General features: G+C 39.4%; 1 long non-coding RNA gene across 2 annotated transcripts in view; it reads right to left on the bottom strand.

Moving 5' to 3' along the window:
• Positions 1-282: 282 nt before the first annotated feature.
• The window catches only part of LOC140619942 (uncharacterized), a 44692-nt gene continuing 26156 nt past the window's right edge, over positions 283-18818 (bottom strand). Inside the window, exons 2-5 of one of the 2 annotated variants that reach the window (XR_012019704.1) lie at positions 6272-6389; positions 5801-5921; positions 3016-3508; positions 283-524 (exon numbers count right to left, since the gene is read on the bottom strand). This is a non-coding gene — a long non-coding RNA (uncharacterized lncRNA). The other variant, XR_012019705.1, reaches the window with a different exon arrangement.

Raw genomic sequence — 18818 nt, 5'->3', positions numbered from 1 at the left:
TGAGTCCCAGACTTATCCTGCATTTTAAAAATATATTATGCATTTGTCCTTTCTTTTTATAGAATGTAAGTTAAGAATTCATAAGGCATGATACTTACTTTGAAAGCCCAAGCTCACCCCAATTCATGCCAAAATTGATGTTTTTCTTTCCCAAAACTATATTTTGTCTGAATTAAAATTTAAAAATGATTGATTGATAATCACTATCTTTAAAGACTATGAAAATAACAGCACCAATTAATCCTTTATGTGTTCAATTTTCAACATGTTAAAACAACAAAATCGGCAGAACCCTTTGATTTCCTTTATTTTGAAGATAACACATTTGCTTCATTTTAATCTTTAGAGAACATTAAGTGGTATGAAAACGATGCCCCTGTGGGGCCCCTGGGTGGTGCAGTGAGTGAGCTTCTGCCTTTGGCTCAGGTCGTGATCCCAGGGTCCTGGGATCGAGTCCCACTTCTCCCTCTGGCTGTGTCTGTGCCTCTCTCTCTCTGTGTCTCTCATGAATGAATAAATAAAATCTTAAAAAAAAAAAAAAAAAGAAAGGAAAGTTAGGAGCCTCAGGCTCATAAGGGACAAAGGAAAGAATGGGCACGCTGGAGGTATGCTGGGGAGTTAAGCACCCTTCTACCCCTGAGTCTGTGCTGTCAGAGACATCTTAACTGCTTTGCTCCTCAGGCAGCTACCTCTGCAAATGGAAGTTACCATGCTGAGGTCCTGCTGTGCCAACAACAGTAAAGGAGACACAGTCTGTTGCCCCTGTTAACTTGTGAGCCCCTTAAGGTCAGTGACCATACTTTTTTTTTTTTTTTTTTTTTTGAGATCCTACTTTCTTAATTTTGCTTTGCTTCTTCCAATCCCAGCTTCCTGCCTGGCACAAAATAAACTAGCAACACTTTTAGAATCATCCTTGATTCTCTGACGAGTCACATGGTTTCTCTTCACAGCGCAGGCACTCATATGTAGCTTCCTACAGTTCACGGTCATGCCATGTCCTAGATTTCTTCTCTAAAAATGAGGGCAAAAACTTTATTAGTGCCGTATAAGGCATTTTAAGCTTTCTTTACCATGTTCTTACCATGAGCGATTTTCTTAGAAGTTAAGCTAAGAGCAAAAGAAATGTGTGGGGGAGTGGGGTGGGGTGGGGTGGGGTTGGTGGGAGGCTGGGGTGAGGGTGGGTATCAACAGATTCTAGCAAGACCATCTGACCTCAGGACCTTTGCATTCTGAGAGAGGTTTCTCCCAGCAAACAATTTAAAGACACATCACCCAGCTATATAGCTTGTCCTCTATGTTCTTTGTGCCCTTATCGGACTTAATGGAGAGTTAGGGACCTTCACATTAATGCTGTTTATTAAAAGTCTGAGTTCAGAGGATACATTTCTTATCTCTTCCTTGCTATAGTTGGCTTTAAATATACAAAAAAGAATCACAGTGTTTGCATCAGCACACCTTAATCCTTATTCCTGGGCCATGACCCTGCCTGTTTCCTCTCATTTCTCTGGGGCAATTTGGTTGCTTCAGCTCCTTTTAGCTCATCCAAGCATTACCTCAGCATCATCACCGTGGCCCCTATTGCCCACATTAGAAAGATCTCTATGTTCTATTTTAGCTCTTCTTCCCCAAAGGTATGGCATAAATATGGAATGTCAGACTTGTGCAAAGTGCCTACATGCTCTTATTTACTCTCACTCAGTCTTTTTTTTTTTTTTTTTTTTTTTCTCACTCAGTCTTTAGTGGATAGTTGGTGTAAGGCCCCACGTTTCCCATCTATTAAAAAGAGAATTGGTGGTGTGCTTAAGCAGAATATGTTATTGCCTACATAGTGGAGCTTCAAGGGTGAGAAGCTGAATCTGTCTCTCACCACTGAATGGTGCCTAAAATTTGACTTTTGGAGTACTATCCCTTTATCTTTAAGCAATAGTAAACAGCAGAATATGGAAAAAGTAGGAAAGGAATGAATGTTTTTGAAATCGATTATGCACCTGGCATTCTTTTCACACAGAATCACTTAGCAGTACCTTATTCATTTAATATATTCAAGAAACTGTGAAATAGATATTATTATACCTGTTTCATGGAAGCAGAAACCGAGGCCTAGACAGAACTTCAGGTCACACAGTTAGTAAGCATGGAACCAACCCCAGTACACAGTCAGTAATTAGGGAAAACAGAATTTGAGCAGTGTGCCAAACATCAAACTATTTTCTCCCGTCATATTAGGGGAAGAACCTCAGCAGGTTTCCCAGGTGGGAAATAGCATCCCTAGGAAAGAGGCGATTAGCACAAAGCACGGGGGAGGAACACGGCTGGGTATGATGTGGGCGATGTCTGCAGAGTGGGTCTCTCTTGGGACCCTGGTGAGCGCACGCGTGCAAATGTAGACCCAGCACAAGAACTGTACGTATGGGATGCTGGAAGTCACCGCGTCCAGCTACCTCCCCTCACTGCACATGGAGAAACAGACAGGAGAGGACTTGCCCAGGGAGACAGCGAGGTAGAGGCAGAGCTAAATCTGTAGCTGTGCACTCCAAGCTCCCAGTTTCTCCAGCTTCTCGAACTCTTTACCTTCTTAAAGAGCTATCTTGGGTTGCTACTCTCGGTCCATACTTCAAAGTCCATCACTTAATAATATGCCAGCTTCCTGCAACTGTACAAGTGAATTGTGAGGAGTTTTGTATGTATGTATGTATGTATGTATGTATTTATTTATTTATTTTCTGGATGACTCCAACTCCTTTTACCCAGAAGTACATTAAATCTGTATAAATTACTCATAATGTACACTGTAACCTTCACCCCTATACATCTATCACAATTGTAATATCAGTAAGGGTGGGAGGCCAGCTTCGTTACACCTGCACGACTCCCAGAGCTTCCACGTTTTCTACTCAGCCTTCCTCTACTTATTTTCTAAGATATTAAGAGCATGTTTTCACTAGTCCAGAATGAAGAGGACAGAACAAAGCCCCAGCTTAGAGAGTTAATTATAGCTTTTAATTTCATATTTACCTCTTCATAAAGTCACTCGCTGACTTAGAACGGTCTTATCCAAAATTGCCCGCAGCTCATATTCCCTCGCAGCTTCCCAGGGCTCTGCTGACTCATAGCATAAAATCCCTTTACTTTCCAGAGCCTCAGCTTTCTCATTTGTGAACTGAAGTGGCTGATACAGGCCAGCTTTGAGGTGCTTTTGTGACAATCAGTGAAAAATGATAGCGAGCTATAGTGTAGCTTACTTGCACTCAGAGGATAAGGCTATTCTCCAAGACCTAAATGACTGTTCAGATCAACAATCAATAGCTCATTAGATTCAACATTTCCTATGTTTTTGTTTCATAATTCTATCAAAAAATTTAACATAAGAGGGGAAATGAACTTGTGCCCTCTTAAAAGACACTGGAAAAAGGTTAATTTCTTGTATAGAGTTCTGGCCTGAAGAGGGTCACATTAGGTGCAAGTAGATCACAAAATGAACTCTCCCGTTTTGCAGGATTATCAGACTCTATAAGGAAAGGAAAGGGAAACTGAATTATCACACAGGATTAAGAGACACCCGAAGAGTAGATATGAAAAAAATTCTCTTTCTCTGCATATATTTTCTGTAATTTCTTAGTTACACTCCTTTTGTTGTTGTTATTTTTTGTTCCTGGGTAGGGAAATTATTATAAAGTAGTTGTGATGTGTGTACACGGAGGATGTTACATATTAGATTTGAAAGGATTAATGCTTAATGCTTATTGTTTTAAAACAACTTCATTGCTGAATCATATTGACAGGGATTAAAGTTATTTTGTGTTCAAAATAATTCCTCCAGGAAGCATTCACAGACCATTTCCATCAGTGTCACTCTCCCACGTTACCTTTGTGCCTCTTTTGTGAGTCTATTCTTGCTATTTACTTGGCAATTTATGGTGTTGGTTTGCAGGCTGTCTCCCTTACAGAATGCAGGTCTGAGGATTTTTTTCTGTCTAATCTTACTTTCAGAATTATATCTACTACAAAATGGATACTCGAAAAAAAGCTTGTTGACTCCATTAATGGATTTGTGAGTAGGTGGATGGATGGTACCAGACTAGAAATATAGAACTGACCATGAAAGGCTAGTGTTTGGCATGTGGAGAGTAAAGCAGCTTCTAGTGTAACCAGTTAAAATAAACCTGTAACCAGTGAGATCATTGTGGGCATGAAGGAAATGTGTTAAAAGAATGCTTCTCAAACTTCAGTGTATATATGAATAACCTAGGGATCTTATTTATTTATTTTATTTATTTTTTAGAGGTTTTATTTATTTATTCTTGAGAGACACACAGAGAGAGAGGCACAGACACAGGGTAAAGCAGGCTCCAAGCAGGAAGCCCGACGTGGGACTCGATTCTGGGTCTCCAGGATCACGCCCTGGACTGAAGGCAGCGCTAATCGCTGAGCCACCAGGGCTGCCCAGGATCTTGTTTAAATACAGATTCCAATTCATTACATCTGGGATGGGGCCTGGGATTCTCAATTTCTTTCTTTCTTTCTTCTTTCTTTTCTTTCTTTCTTTCTTTCTTTCTTTCTTTCTTTCTTTCTTTCTTTCTTTCTTTCTTTCTTTCTTTCTTCTTTCTTTCTTTCTTTCTCTCTCTCTCTTTCTTTCTTTCTTTCTTTCTTTCTTTCTTTCTTTCTTTCGCACAAGGTGGTGAGGGCAGGGGCAGAGAGAGAGGGGGAGAGAGAGAATCTTAATCCACGCCCAGCACAGAGCCTGATGAAGGGCTGGATCCCACCACCCTGAGATCACAACCTGAGCCAAAATCAAGAGTTGGATGCTTAACTGACTGAGCCACACAGGTGCCCCTGGGATTCTGTTTCTACCAACTTCCCAGGTGATGCTGATGCTGTTGGTCTGTGTTTGAGTGGCAAGACCTAGGACCCATTTTAGAGAAGTAGATGGCAGTATGATGGAGCAGCTTTGAGAATGGCCAAAACTGAGCACAAAGTAAGCAGGGCCCTGCGAATGGGATTCCAATGGATTCTTGTAATTTGTGGTAGTTCTGTAAAGTCACTGAACACTGAATTAGCGATTGCTGAACCATGGCTCCTAGGGGAAATATAGAGCTGGGTTCCTGTGAGCCTCTGGTTATAGTACTTTTGCCAAGCAATCAGTATATAACCTTATTGTATGTGCTTTTCTGTTTAAAGACACTTTAATATATATTGTTGATTCATTAGCATTAACCTCATGGCCATCAGCACTATACCTCAGGCCTGGATGAAATTTATCTAACACACGTATTTTCTCTGTAAGGCACATCACAGCCTTCTTGCACTTAGGAAACCTCAGACAGCACTTCTGTACTATGCGTAGGAGCCAAGTAAACAGCGAAATCCCCAACAAAAAGCACAAAAATCATAAATATTGCAGTAAATGCACTGAAAAAAGATACAGACTTCCAGTATGAGAGCTGAACTAAGAAGGCAGATGTCACCTTGTTTGACCTCAGCTGGGAACTTGCAAATTGGGTGACTCAAATGTTTTGCCTCTCGGCACATGTCTGCTACTGACCGTGAAAATGTCATGAATATTGAATTTGGGGTTACAAATAGATTTTAGCAAGTAGGTGAAATTACAAATATGGAATCTGAATAATGAGGATTGACTATATAATATTCAGATGTGGGATAAGCCAGAAAAGACATAATAACCTGAAACTAATGTAACATTGTGTGTCAAGTATACTGCAGTTAAAGATATGTGTATGTATATATATATATATATATATATATATATATATACTTTTAAAGACATGATAATTGCACCAACCTCAGCAGAACAATAGCAGAAAGCTTCAGGACATTGTGCTAAAATAACTGGATTCTTTTGAGAAACTACCAAGAAAGCCTGAGAGTCTCACCGGCCAGCAGGCAGGGACTACTGTGACATTCTGAAAGAGAGAAAAATTTGTTAGTCTCAGGACAATGCAACAAGTCCAGCAGTAGTCACATTTCAGAGTTGTGTGGGGGAAATGAAGGCACTACGATTAGACAAAACAGTACTGGTGTTACCATGTAGTCATTAGTTAGAGAAGTATCTCCCAGTCAGCATTTCTTAAGCTTTCCCAATAGAGTTCCTCTAATAGCAGAGGAGAGTCAAAAATGTATTCCCAAGAGCCTGGCTTAACAAGGTCCAGAGTGGTTTTCTAGGTCATAAAATATCTGGACTTGTTGTAATCTAAATTGTTTCATATTATTTACCACCAAAGAAACCGACCTCCCATCAAGAGGGACTTCATACCTTCTCATCCTCCTGGCACACATCTTGGCCTCAAGGGGCCCATCAATCAGCATGGGTACCGGCCATCTGGATCAGTGGTTGGCAAAATACTGCCTACGGACGAAATCTGGCCCACCACCTGTTCCAATAAATGGAAGTTTTGTTGGAACACAACCGTACCCCCTCATTTAATATTGCCTATGGCTGCTTTCATATTGCGATGGTGGAGTTGAACAGTTGTAACAGAGACTATAAGGCCCACAAAGCCAAAAATATCTGCCATCAGGCTCTTTACAGAAAAGTTTGCCCACTTCTGGTCTCAATTAATATGTTTCTTTTTCTTAATAATTGATATTATTATTTTCCTAACTTAAGTAAAGAGGTCCTTCAAATGTTAAAAATGAGGCAAGCCTGAATTCGTTAGATCCAGCTGATTATTAGCTCAGATATCGATTTCTATGGTGTGAGTCAGATTTTCAATTAAACAGGCTCGTGTAACTCAAGTGAAACCAAACAGGGCCCAGGCTGGCTAACGTGAAAGAGCTTTACCAGCCTGAGCTTGAGCCTGTCCCTCCTGACTGGGAGAGCCAAGGATGGTTAACATCACGTAAATGCCTCTGTCAGTAGGCTGTTGTGTAATGGGTGATGAACAATGGGAAATTAGTGTTTGGACTACATAACACTGCTAAATATGAATTAAAATAAGGAATTTAAACACAAAGCAGGAGAGGGCACAAAGAGAGAGAAGTATCCGTGTGCAGGTCTATTGGAGGGATTTGGGACCCTGGAGCCTGGCAGCCCGAGGTAGTCGAGAGCAGAACCAGCTAGGGCAGAGTTCAAGCAGAGCTTTGAGAAAATGCTGAGGGCTTAATCTGGGATAAATGTGACTGACAAATCCAAAGGACAGACATTGAGCTAAAAATAGCAGATAAGCCAAGGGAAAGGAAACATAGATTTGAAACAGAGCAAGAAGAAGTGTGACAGCAAGGCTAGGAAACATCTAAAAGTTTGCATCATAAAGAAAAGAAAACTAGCTTGTCTTTAGTGGCTTTAGGGTTAATGTTTGGAGTTTGGGCAACTTGAATCAGTTGGAAGAAATTGAAGGAGGGCTGTTTGCTCAATAAATAAAATTTTCAGAATGCTTCTGAAATTTTTGTATCTGTATCTATTTCTATATTCCCCTCAACCCCCAAGGATTCAGGGCAAGACTTAGAGAACCACACAGAAAAGACTTATTCCTCAGGGATTGGGAGGTGGATAGTCCCAGGAATTGGCAAGTGGAAAAGTAGAATGGGATTTGTAAGATAAAGGACATTTTTTGGAGCAAAGATTTAAAACTTGCTTCTGGAAGGCTTTGGCTTAATGGAATTTATAGAGAGATTCATGTTGGGAAAATCTCAGTTTTTTTTTTTTTTTTTTTTTCCTTAAACTAGGTAATATGGTTTCTATGATACCTATGTGAAATCTGATTGGCTGTTTATATTGCCTGTCCCAAGACTTTCACATCTGGGAAATGCACTCTAAATAGGTGTTCTTCCCTCCTGTCCCCTGAAAATAAAATGATTGGGCTCATTATGGTTGTTGATTATCCACTGTTGACCAAAGGTACAGAAAAATAAAAGGACAAGGATTTCTGTTTGAACAAGGGGTCATGTTGTTCCCGTTGCTTCCCACAGGCATAGCCATGTTGATGAATGGAATTGGCCTTAGGACGAAGATGACCTAGAAGGTAACTAAGTGGAGCTCTTGCTGGCATCATTAAACCACTGGTATACTCTATACTAGACTTCCATTTCTATGATAGGCCAAATTTCTTTTTTGTTCAGGTCATTTTGAGTTGGAATTTATGTTACTTCCAGCCGAAATCATACTGACATACACTAATATGTGCCAAGTTCTCTTCCAGGCACTGAGGCTGTAATGGCAAATATGAGCCAGACAAGGGCTATTTGGGAAGACAAAGAAACCAGATGATTTTAGTAGAATAATCTATGATTATTGTTAGATCCCTAAATTCTGATTATACTGCCCATGCTATCCTTGATGGAATGATTTGCATTTAGGGAGGGGATAGATCCTGGGGAGTGGGGATGAGGATGGGGTGGGAGAGACAATAATAAACCCATAGTAAGAATTAATGTTTCTAAAGGTGAAGAGAGGTAGATACACATGATGAAGACTGGGTAGACATCAGTGATGGGGGGGATGCTATGGCAGGGGAGACAAGAGGGAAATAAAAGGATGTTTCCACTACAGAACCTTTGAAAGAAATTCAGAAGGAATATCCAAGAATGTTGATGAAAACCAGGAGAATATAGAATCAAGCCAAGATAAGAGTAATTAAAGAGGCAACGGTCAACTGTGTCAAAAGCAAGCTAACAGACCAAGAAAGATGCAAACTGTAAATTGTCCACTAGATTTGACAAGAAGGAGGTCATTGAGAACCATAACAAGGTAGTTTCTGTGTAGACAGAGAGGTAGATATCAGAGGGAGTGAACTGAACAGGGAAATGAGGTTAAGAAGTGGAATTGGAGGCTTGATTATTTCTTGAAGCAACTTAGCTGGGAAAGGGAACAGAGAGATATGGATGGCTGTGTACATTTGATGGCAAGATTTGAAAGTTCCATAGGAAATTCTGTTTGGCCCTCTTGATGAAGACCCTTCTAATATAGAGGAATGATTGAGTTCCTTTGGGTCTGGTTCCGGGCCCCTATCAGACAACTGGTGTTTGGAAAGGCCTGTTGTAAAAGGTCCACCCTACGATTCACACGCTGAACAATGGGGATTAAATGGACCGGCCAGGATTTCTCAATAGTATACTCAATTTGTTGAGTTTGGCTGCAGAAGTCATGGCTTTTCATTCATTGTGTAAAACTGTTGTTTTAAGTACCGCTGTCAGCTAGATGTGCTTACTCCACAGTTTTAAATCAAGTTCACAGCTTATTCAGCAACATGTAAATGTTTGTTTTTAATTGCCACTGTTTTATATATAGATGATTGGGTAATCACACTGGTCCCACCACACACACACAGAGAAAAACCTCTCCAAACACTTGGATCTACTCCTTTTAGTCTTTTTGCTATTCTTGTATTTATTAGTACCTCCCATGTACTTCACAAGGCCTGCAAGCCAACATGACCAGTTATAAAATGTGAGGTTTAGGCTCCTCGCCAAGAGCTGAATACATTTGAAAAGGTAACCCATTCAGGCAGATGTCCTTTTGAACCCATCTCTCCCACTTACTAGAAGTGTGGCTTGAGCAAGTTATGTGACCTCTCCAAGCTCAACATCCTCACTTGTAAAGTAGAGATCATTAGATGAAGTGAGTTAAAACAAGTAAAGTGTTTGGCTTAGGGATAACAAATATTCAATAAATAGATATTGTTCCAAAAACAAAAATGACTAATTTAGATATTTACTATATAATAACCCTGCCCAATACATATACATTCATGAGTTTGCATCAGTCACTTTTGAAAAAATGAAAAGCAAAAGGTAAAAATTGTTTTAATAATATATATAACCCAATATATACAAAATGGCAATATTTCAGCATGAAATAAATTTAAAAATTATGAATAGGGCACTTTATATTATTTTTTATGCCAAGTCTGGGAAACTGAGTATGCATTTTATCCTTACAGGACACCTCAATTTGGACAAGGCACATTTCAAGTGCTCGGTGGTCACACCTTGCTGGTGGCTACCATACTGGATGGTTCAATTACAAACATTCTCAGAGGATCATTGGAGGCAGGAGCCACTGGGACAAGAATGTGGAAGAAATAAGGCATATTCAACCCCCTTTTTTTTTTTTTAGTAGGGAAACTTTGGCAAGAGCACAACCTCCACGTCCAGGGAAATTTCTACTACCCTTTGAGTAACTCTCATGTGCTCTTTGAAATATGAAAGACTGTGAATATTTGGGAACACGATTAGAAAAAAATACCCATTAGGAGGACTACATGACTTCCTCATTAATTTCTAGTAGTTGATCAAACATTATTTGCTTATTCTCTTACTCTGTTGGACTCTAAGGACTTCTTAGCACTACCTATAAGCACAGCGACCATGGATTTAAAATACTTTGAGTTTGAAATTAGTTTGTTCTTTGTGCCAAAAACTGATGAGCATTTGAAAACACAACACTCTGACACTTTGCAGGTATTTTGAAGGCCAAAAAAATTCAAACTTAAAGGGAGGGAAAAAACTAAACTAAAAGTTGGTAAAGAATGATCATTTTTAAATTTTTTTTTAATTTTTATTTATTTATTTATGATAGTCACACAGAGAGAGAGGCAGAGACATAGGCAGAGGGAGAAGCAGGCTCCATGCACCGGGAGCCCGACGTGGGATTCGATCCTGGGTCTCCCGGAGTCCAACGTGGGATTCGATCCTGGGTCTCCAGGATTGCGCCCTGGGCCAAAGGCAGGCGCTAAACCGCTGTGCCACTCAGGGATCCTAAGAATGATCATTTTTAAAGAAAGTCTTATTTAGAGCTAAATTCCTAAAAAGAAACAATGAGCCTGTGGGCAATCTGTGTTTGCTTAATTCACTTGCGTTAAGAAAAAAGAAAACATTTCCCAAGGAACATGTGTAATATTCTTAGATGTGGGATATGATCTGAAACATTTTTTAAGATGTTCACTCCAAGTACATCTGCTCCTTGGCCTCCCTTGGCTCTTCCAGTGGCCTCTTTACCTTCTTCACCACGTATATAGCACCTTATGTTAGCAGTGAGTGCAAAACAACCAGACTTACCAGGAACAAGTTATTTTCTTAGCATAAAAAAATTGCTGCTTTTCTTTGTGCTGATAGTTTATTTATGGCATTTAACAGTTCACTTCGAGTCAAGCCATAATTTTGGAGTGCATGAATTAACTCTTTGGGGGCATGCTAAGGATGAAATTTCTTTAACTAAAACGTTATTTCCCCATGACGTATATGCTTTTAAGGTAAATGCTGAGTCATTTATGATACATTAAAGAGAAGTCTTTCTTCTTCCAACTCCACCCTCCTGGATTGGAAATAAACGTGACAAATCTCACGTAGAGATCATTTCTGGAGGTTTTCCAGGTCTGAGACTATGGGAAAAGAGGCCATTTAAATTACTGCAGCCTACTACTCCACCACATAAGTGCCTGGATCAGCAATATCAGCCACACCTCAGAAAGGGAATCTCAAGCTCCATTCAGGCCAATCATATTAGAACCTGCATCTTAATAAGATCCACTAGAGGATTCTAGTATGTATTACTAAATAATAAAGTTACTATTACCAGTCTTCAAATTAAAATGAAGTTTTCATATTTAACCACTTAACTAACTTTAAGATTTCCCTTACAATAATGTATAATACTATGCTGATTTCTAAAAATACCTGTGACTTGAATGTTAGTTTAATAAATGTGTTTTCATGCAACCTACAGGTATCATTGTAATCTCTCCAGGTTTAAAGCTGTTCTTAGTACTATGCCTTTTTCGATAAGGCCTGGGTGTGGCTGGGTTTTTTTAGACTCTCCTGGGGAAGCTGATATGCAGCCAGGGCTGAGAGCCACCATTCGGTCTCCAGGAGATCTGATCCAAACCTTTGAGGTCTTGGTGGGATTCGGAACCAATGTGACCCATCTCTCTCTCTCTCTCTCTCTCTCGCTCTCTCCCTCTTTCTCTTTAATATAATTTTAGCTCAGGTTCATTTTAAATGTGTGACCGTCCCCCTGGGGACTGATACCTGTGAGGGTTTCTTTCTTGCTTTTCCTTGTTCTCTCTGGTTTTCAAGGTCTCAATCATATCCTGAACAAGCAATCTATAGTTCTTCTGCCCCAACTTCACTCATTAATCATTTCCTTTTACATTTCTGGTCTCTTTCCAGCTTTCCAGAATCTTTCTGGAATCCAGGAGCCTGAAAATAGCATCCCAGATGTGTCTACCTCCGTTTTCCTCCCTCCCTTCCCTGTGATAGTCTTCAGAGACAGCCCAAAATAGCACTGGCCTTTTCTTGCTGGGACTTCAACATTCTCAGGCAGTTTTGAATTTTTTAAATGAAAAAAGATCTGGTATAGCTAAATTAGATCTCTAATAATTCAGATCACGGATTGATTTTCTACAGAGCCATAAGTTATATTTAAAAACTAGAGATTCTATTGGAAAGGTAGCTGAGCTCAGAATACAGTAAGTTTCAGCCTGCTTCTGCAGTCCAGCCTGGATCAATGTGTGTGAGAGGCATCTCAGGGCTTGTTTCTGTGCTTGGGCATAGAGCTGATGATACCCCATCCTGTTATCTTGACTTTAAAAATGGGGTTTTTTGGATGAATAATATTAAAAAAATCCGAAGAATAACTTTTAAAAAATCAGAGAATGGTGAATTTAACCCAACTAAACTAATTCTATAAAAGAAATTTAAAAAAAATTATTATCTTAAAAACAATTCTAGTCAATGGCCTTTCCATATATTTTGGTCCATATTTCACAACTATGGACCAATGTGGATTTAAGAATATAGCTTTTAGAATGACCTATATATTATATTTCTATCTGCTTGATTTGGGGACTGTTTTGAAAAGACCTTAGTACAGACATTTTTTTTTTTTTAAGGATTTTTATTTATTTATTTATTCATTCATGAGAGACACAGAGGCAGAGACACAGACAGAGGGAGAAGCAGGCTCCCTGAAAGGAGCCTAATGTGGGACTCTATCTCAGGACTCAATCCCAGGACCCTGGAATCATGACCTGAGTCAAAGGTAGATGCTCAACCACTGAGCCACCCAGGTGCCCCAGTAAAGACACTTCTAAGAGAAGAAACAAAAACTATTATTTTCTATTTATTATCCTATGTCTAGGTGATCTAGAGTGCTGGATTCTATTTCAGGAATCACTTTGGATCTTTTTACCCACTGGCCCAAGCTTCCCCTCACTTTGGGTTCCGGGCTGAAAGATATCTACAACCTATAATCTATTTTTCCACTTGGTCAGTCTTCTAGTTTGATCTTTAATAATTCACATCTGCATTGAGCAGCAAGATAGGAAGGCATGTCAAGTGAGCACAATGAGAAAACTGATTTAAAGATGGGAAAGAGCATTAAAGATTGCCTTGGATCTTGAATTCACTGTGAAAAGAAGCGAAAGTGCCCAAGGTTTTGGATTCATGCAACTTCTTCCACCAATATCTTGGCCAGCCAAAAGACCTCAAATCAAGCAGGCTGGTATAATTTGCCAAGAAATGTACTTTTCAGGAAAGTGCCTTAAGGATAAAGATTAAAAGCACTTTATGAGACCTTACAGGCAATACTATCATTCAAAGGCATGCTTAAAAGTTAAACTTTTACTAGAAAACCATATGAATAAAAACAAGATCATCAAATGCTTTAAGTACAAATTATCAAGATTTGAAAATTTTAAAAAATTGATGTAATAGTTTATAAATGGATCCATAATCTACATTGTTTTTGGAAAAAAGGTCTGACGTAAATGAACAAAGATAATTTTAAAAATTCTAAGTACTATCAAATAGGTTGTGTAGAACTTATGAAAGCATTTCTGAAAGAGAGATATTCCAGAAAACACACACACACACACACACACACATTTTAATATCTTGTTAACTCATCATTATGTAGTTTGTCTTCCCTATGGATCAGCAAAGGCCAAACTGAGATCCTGAGCTGACTTCTTCATTGTCAACCATATTGAATCTACTTCCAGCTATCTTTTCCATTTCGCTCCACTGATTTGTGCTCTTAATTCAGCTTTAATGTTAGCCGAGACAAGTCTGCTGTTGAAAAAACAAACAACGCAGCAAATTTGACTCCTACCTGTAACCCCGATTTCCCTGGACAAGGGTAATTACAGGGAAAAGTCAAGGATTTCAGTCACAACCATAGTGGGATTAACTCCAGTTCCACTTACATTTGTTATTTTGAGCCAGATGCCCTGGCACATGCCCAATACTAGTGTTATGTGGTGGCTGGTAGGCCAGTGGGGGACTGACCAGAGGGAGAATTTCCCTACACTGCTGCTGCTCCCAGGGTAATCCTATTTCTCCTCATACTGCTCCCCTACCCAGCAACCCCACTGAAGTACTGTCTCTCTGGCTGTTAACCCATCTTGGCTACGACTAGGCCAGAACTGCTCTCCATCTGCCCCACTGGAAGGCCAGGTGCTTTCAGCCCAAAGAAAAACAGATTTGATTGTCTCATGTTTAGCCCTAGATAGTGTGATCGATCTATAAGGAATGATAGTTCTTTGATCCCTTTCAGGAGTATTTTGTGTTTTCCCAGTTCCCTATAGCCTTGGTAGTACATGGAAATACTTAGGGAGCTTTTAAAAATCTATTTAGACGCAGGCTTGAAATTTTAATTTAATTGGTCTAAGATGAGGCCCAGGCTAAGTGTCTTTGAAAAGCTCTCCAGGGATTTTAACACACAGCTAGAGCTTACCTTGGAAGATACCCCCTTGAGCATTTCTGGAAGTCCATGGAAGATGTTACCCGTGTGCTCAGGATTAACTTGTCAGCCTCCAGTGACCCTTGTCCTTTCTTCCTTCCTTTTCTGGTTGTGTCCCCTTCTCTGTTGGGTACCTCCCTATCTGCTTGGCATTGCAACATCCCTGCTCTCTCCCACCAAATATGTCTGTTTCTCCTCTGTCACGAATACTACTTCTACAGGCTGCGCTATACACCCTTGGAACCACCACAGAGTTGACTAGGTGCCAACCTAAGGATTAGGGCCAGTAGGCCTCAAAACTGATAATAATAATAAAACACTTAAGCTTATTCTTATGCACCAGAACTGTTCTAGGCACTTCACATATATTACACCATTTAACCCTTGCAACAGCCTCATGAAGTAGGCACTATTATTATCCCAATTTAGAGATGAAGAGACTGAAGTATAAAGTTTAAGTAATACAGCTGGCAAAATCCTAAAGGAAAACCCCCCAAATTCCATCCCCTGGTTATAGGCACTAATAGAGGCTCTACTGTGATGCGATTTTGTAGATATACTTAAAGTTCCAAGTCAGTTTCCCTTAAGGTTCAGAGATCAACCCAGATAAATCTGATCCAGTCAAGTGAGTTATTTAAACGAAGAATATTTTCTAGCTGCAAGCAGGAGGGGAAGTCAGAGAGACTTTAAGTATGAGAAGGACTCACATGCTATTATTGGATTTGAATGTGGAGGAAGGTATATGACAAAGAATGCAGATGGGCTCCAAGGAAAGCTAGTGGCTAGAGGCTGACAGTGACAAAATGGAACGTCAGACATATGGACATAAGAAACAAGGATGATCTTGGAAATGAATTCTTCCCCAGACCCTCCAGATTAGATAGACCCCAGTCTCCCTGACAGCTTGATCTCAGCGCTATTGGACCTCAGAGAGCAGAGGACCAAGTCACACCCTCCTGGATTTCTGACCTACAGAATTGTCAGCTAATAAGTGGGTATTGTGTTAAGGCTTTAAAGTATGGTAACTTGTTACACAGCAGTAGAAAACTAATACTGGTAAAATTGACCAAGGTGAGCCACACAGGAAGCAATAAAACCAAGATTCAGCCCCAAGTAATATGGGTTGAAAAGCTCTTTCCGATTACCTTAAATTCCCACACCCAATGGATCTAAGCTGTGCTAAATGATAAATACCGTACTGTGTGATCTCCCACTGATGACCTCAGTAGTGAGGCCAAATGTGTTCATCAGACTCCTCCCCTCTGAAGAAGTCTCCCAGCTGGCTACTTAAGCCCCTAAGCAAAATCTTTTGATAGATTTGCATCATATTACCCAGATTTGGGGAATTCAGTCAAGATATGATATCTTACGTACACAGATTTGTAGTTGTTTTTGTAGGAATGTATGATAATGCCTAAGAAGGCCAGGGCTATTTATGACGGGACCCATTCACTGTCCATACGTAGCCTGCATTTTGAAACTTGATGTGATATTCAGATATAGGGCATATTTCTTTGGATTTTCTCCTATTTCGCTGTGCATGAATCATTGGGATATTTATATTTATATGTCTTTTTTTCTTTCTCACTAGAACAGATAGTGAGTATTCACTGGTCAGTATGTATATAGTAGCTTTTCTTCCTATACATAGCTCTAAAAGTTTCTATTTGCTGAATGACAATGGTGTGCCAGAGAGGATGCTAACTGCTTTGTAAGTAATATCTCACTTAATCCTCCCAATAATTCTATGATGTAGATATCATTATTTTCATGTTACAGACAGGCAATTGAGATGCAAAATTATGAAGAAAGAATCTATCCAAGGCACACAACTCTTAAAAAAGCAGAACTAGGCTTTACATGGGGCTCTCCAACTTCAAAGCCTCTCATTTAAAATAAAAAGGCTCATACTTTACTTATCTTCTGAGCACCCTTAAAAACTTAGACCTACCGCATGCACAGGGCTTCAGTATGGCTCATCTGAATCACTCAAAGACCCTCACAAAGTCAGTCTTCAGGTAACTTCTACATTAGTCTCCTGTGCTAATGTAGAAAGTCATGTAATGGCACATCTGGTCATAGCATCAATATAAAAACCATTTCACTTATAGATGCTGGCTTAGGTCGGGGGGTCGCACCGATTTAAAGTTGAGTATAGTAAAAAAAAAAAAACAGGGTAAAAAAAATCTTTGTGTGGATCCATTCTTAACCATACTTAGTTTATTTAGAACAAATAAATCACCAATTCTGAGGGGGTCTTCTATACTCTTCTTGGGGTTTCTGATAAATAAAATGTTTATCATATGCATATGTAAGAGTTTGTGAATATTATCACACCACAAACTCTACATGGATAAAACATTTCTGGATGTTACCCTAAGTTAGTCAGTAACGCTGACCATTTCTTGATGGCCATGAACCTGTCAATTAAGCAATCCTCAGACTAAAATCTAGTTTATGCTTTCATTTGTGACTGAAATGATCACATTTTTCTTTTCTAGCATATCCCAAAATAAAGTTGGTGAATTTTTAATACAGAATGAAGGGTGAAGGAGTAGCTAGAAGAAAAGACATCATGGTATGTTTGAATGTGCCCTGGACTGGTAATTAAAAGACCTAAATTAAATTACCCTTACAATGTCACCTCTCAATTATGCTTGGTTGGCTCTCTGAGTCCCAGTTTTTATACATGAAATGAAGATACTGCCTAAATCAGTATATGAATTTATTATTGTTATTATTATTAATAGTATAACAACTGAGAAATGACAGTGGGTAGCAATCCTAGACCCTGGAAATCCTAAGTCCTCTGTAGGGACCTTTTCTGATCTGGTCTCAATTTTCCAGGTAACTCCCTTTTTGTTTTGCTGGTAGAGCTATTTTCCAGGCAATAGAACAGTAAGATGATGATCTTATTACTGTGGAAATCCTTGATGTGGAAGTGTCCAGCACTATAGTCGGCTATGATTATCTGCCTGCCAGGAACCTTTGCATTTGAGAAAGCTGCAAAGTATAAACGTGAGCTTCACAGAGCTTCACAATGTCTCATTCAGGATATGTCCCAGTACGCATCACACAAAAGTGCTTGATAAAGGGACTAATGAAGTAAGAAATGAAGAAATGGCTTTTTATCCTCAAATGGGGTCCAAAGTCGATGAGCAGACTAAGAAATAGAATCAGAAATATTTCCTCTTTTATTTTCTTTGGTTGATTATTAATCTGAATTTTTTGTCTAAGGAAACCAAACCTTTCTTAAAGGGTAAAATGCAGGTATTATATAATGCCAGATATTTCCCCTTAACATGCAAGAATATATATTTTACCAGTTAAGTATTTTCGTTCATTCATTTGTTCAGATTCTATCAGGACATGAGTAAGGCTATTGATTTTCTCCTGAAGTCTCAGGACTCCGTACATTTATCCATTTGATAAATATTCACTGGGTTCCAGGCACCTTAGTAAGTCAAATATTTACTCTGGTGAAGTCATCCGTGCTCAAAACAGTTCAGAACTTCCTTTCATTTGTTTCCAGCCCTGAACTATGTTAATTCTATAACATTTCTCAGTCATGGGACCAGTCCCCAGACACTGTCTAATCCAATCCTTGTAAGAACAAGGGGTCATCATGCTATATGTGCAGAGAGCACACCTAATAGGACCTCCAGACATGAGTCAGGGATCATCATTAACCATATCTGACAAATGAAGACATGGAGACTTAAAAAAGTCAATGACTTGCACCAGGTCAGCATCCTGACTCAACATCTAACCTTCAGTTCACTTGTTTGAATTCATTGTACCAGTATCTTCAACAGTGACAAATCATTACCTTGGGAGATGTCTTGGTATTTTGAAAACATTCAAAATTCAGTGAGAGCTAGCTTTTATAACTAAGGTGGGGAACCAAACTGGATAATAAAAGGGGGTTGTGTTGATTGTCTTGTTTTTAAGGTTGAGGCTTTGACTTTCAGATATTGAGCCATATTTTCTTGGTTGGCTTATGAAGTGGCCCTGTAGACAATTCTGGGAAAGTAGCTCTAAATTTTTGTGAGCAGTGTCAGGTTGTCTAAGAGAAGTTCATGTGCGTTTCTACAGAACCCTTTTTGGAGGAGTGAAATATTTT

The sequence above is a fragment of the Canis lupus genome, chromosome 28, assembly GCF_048164855.1.
Source record: "Canis lupus baileyi chromosome 28, mCanLup2.hap1, whole genome shotgun sequence".
Lineage (NCBI taxonomy): Eukaryota > Metazoa > Chordata > Mammalia > Carnivora > Canidae > Canis > Canis lupus.
This window is presented reverse-complemented; position numbering and strand designations above follow the sequence as displayed.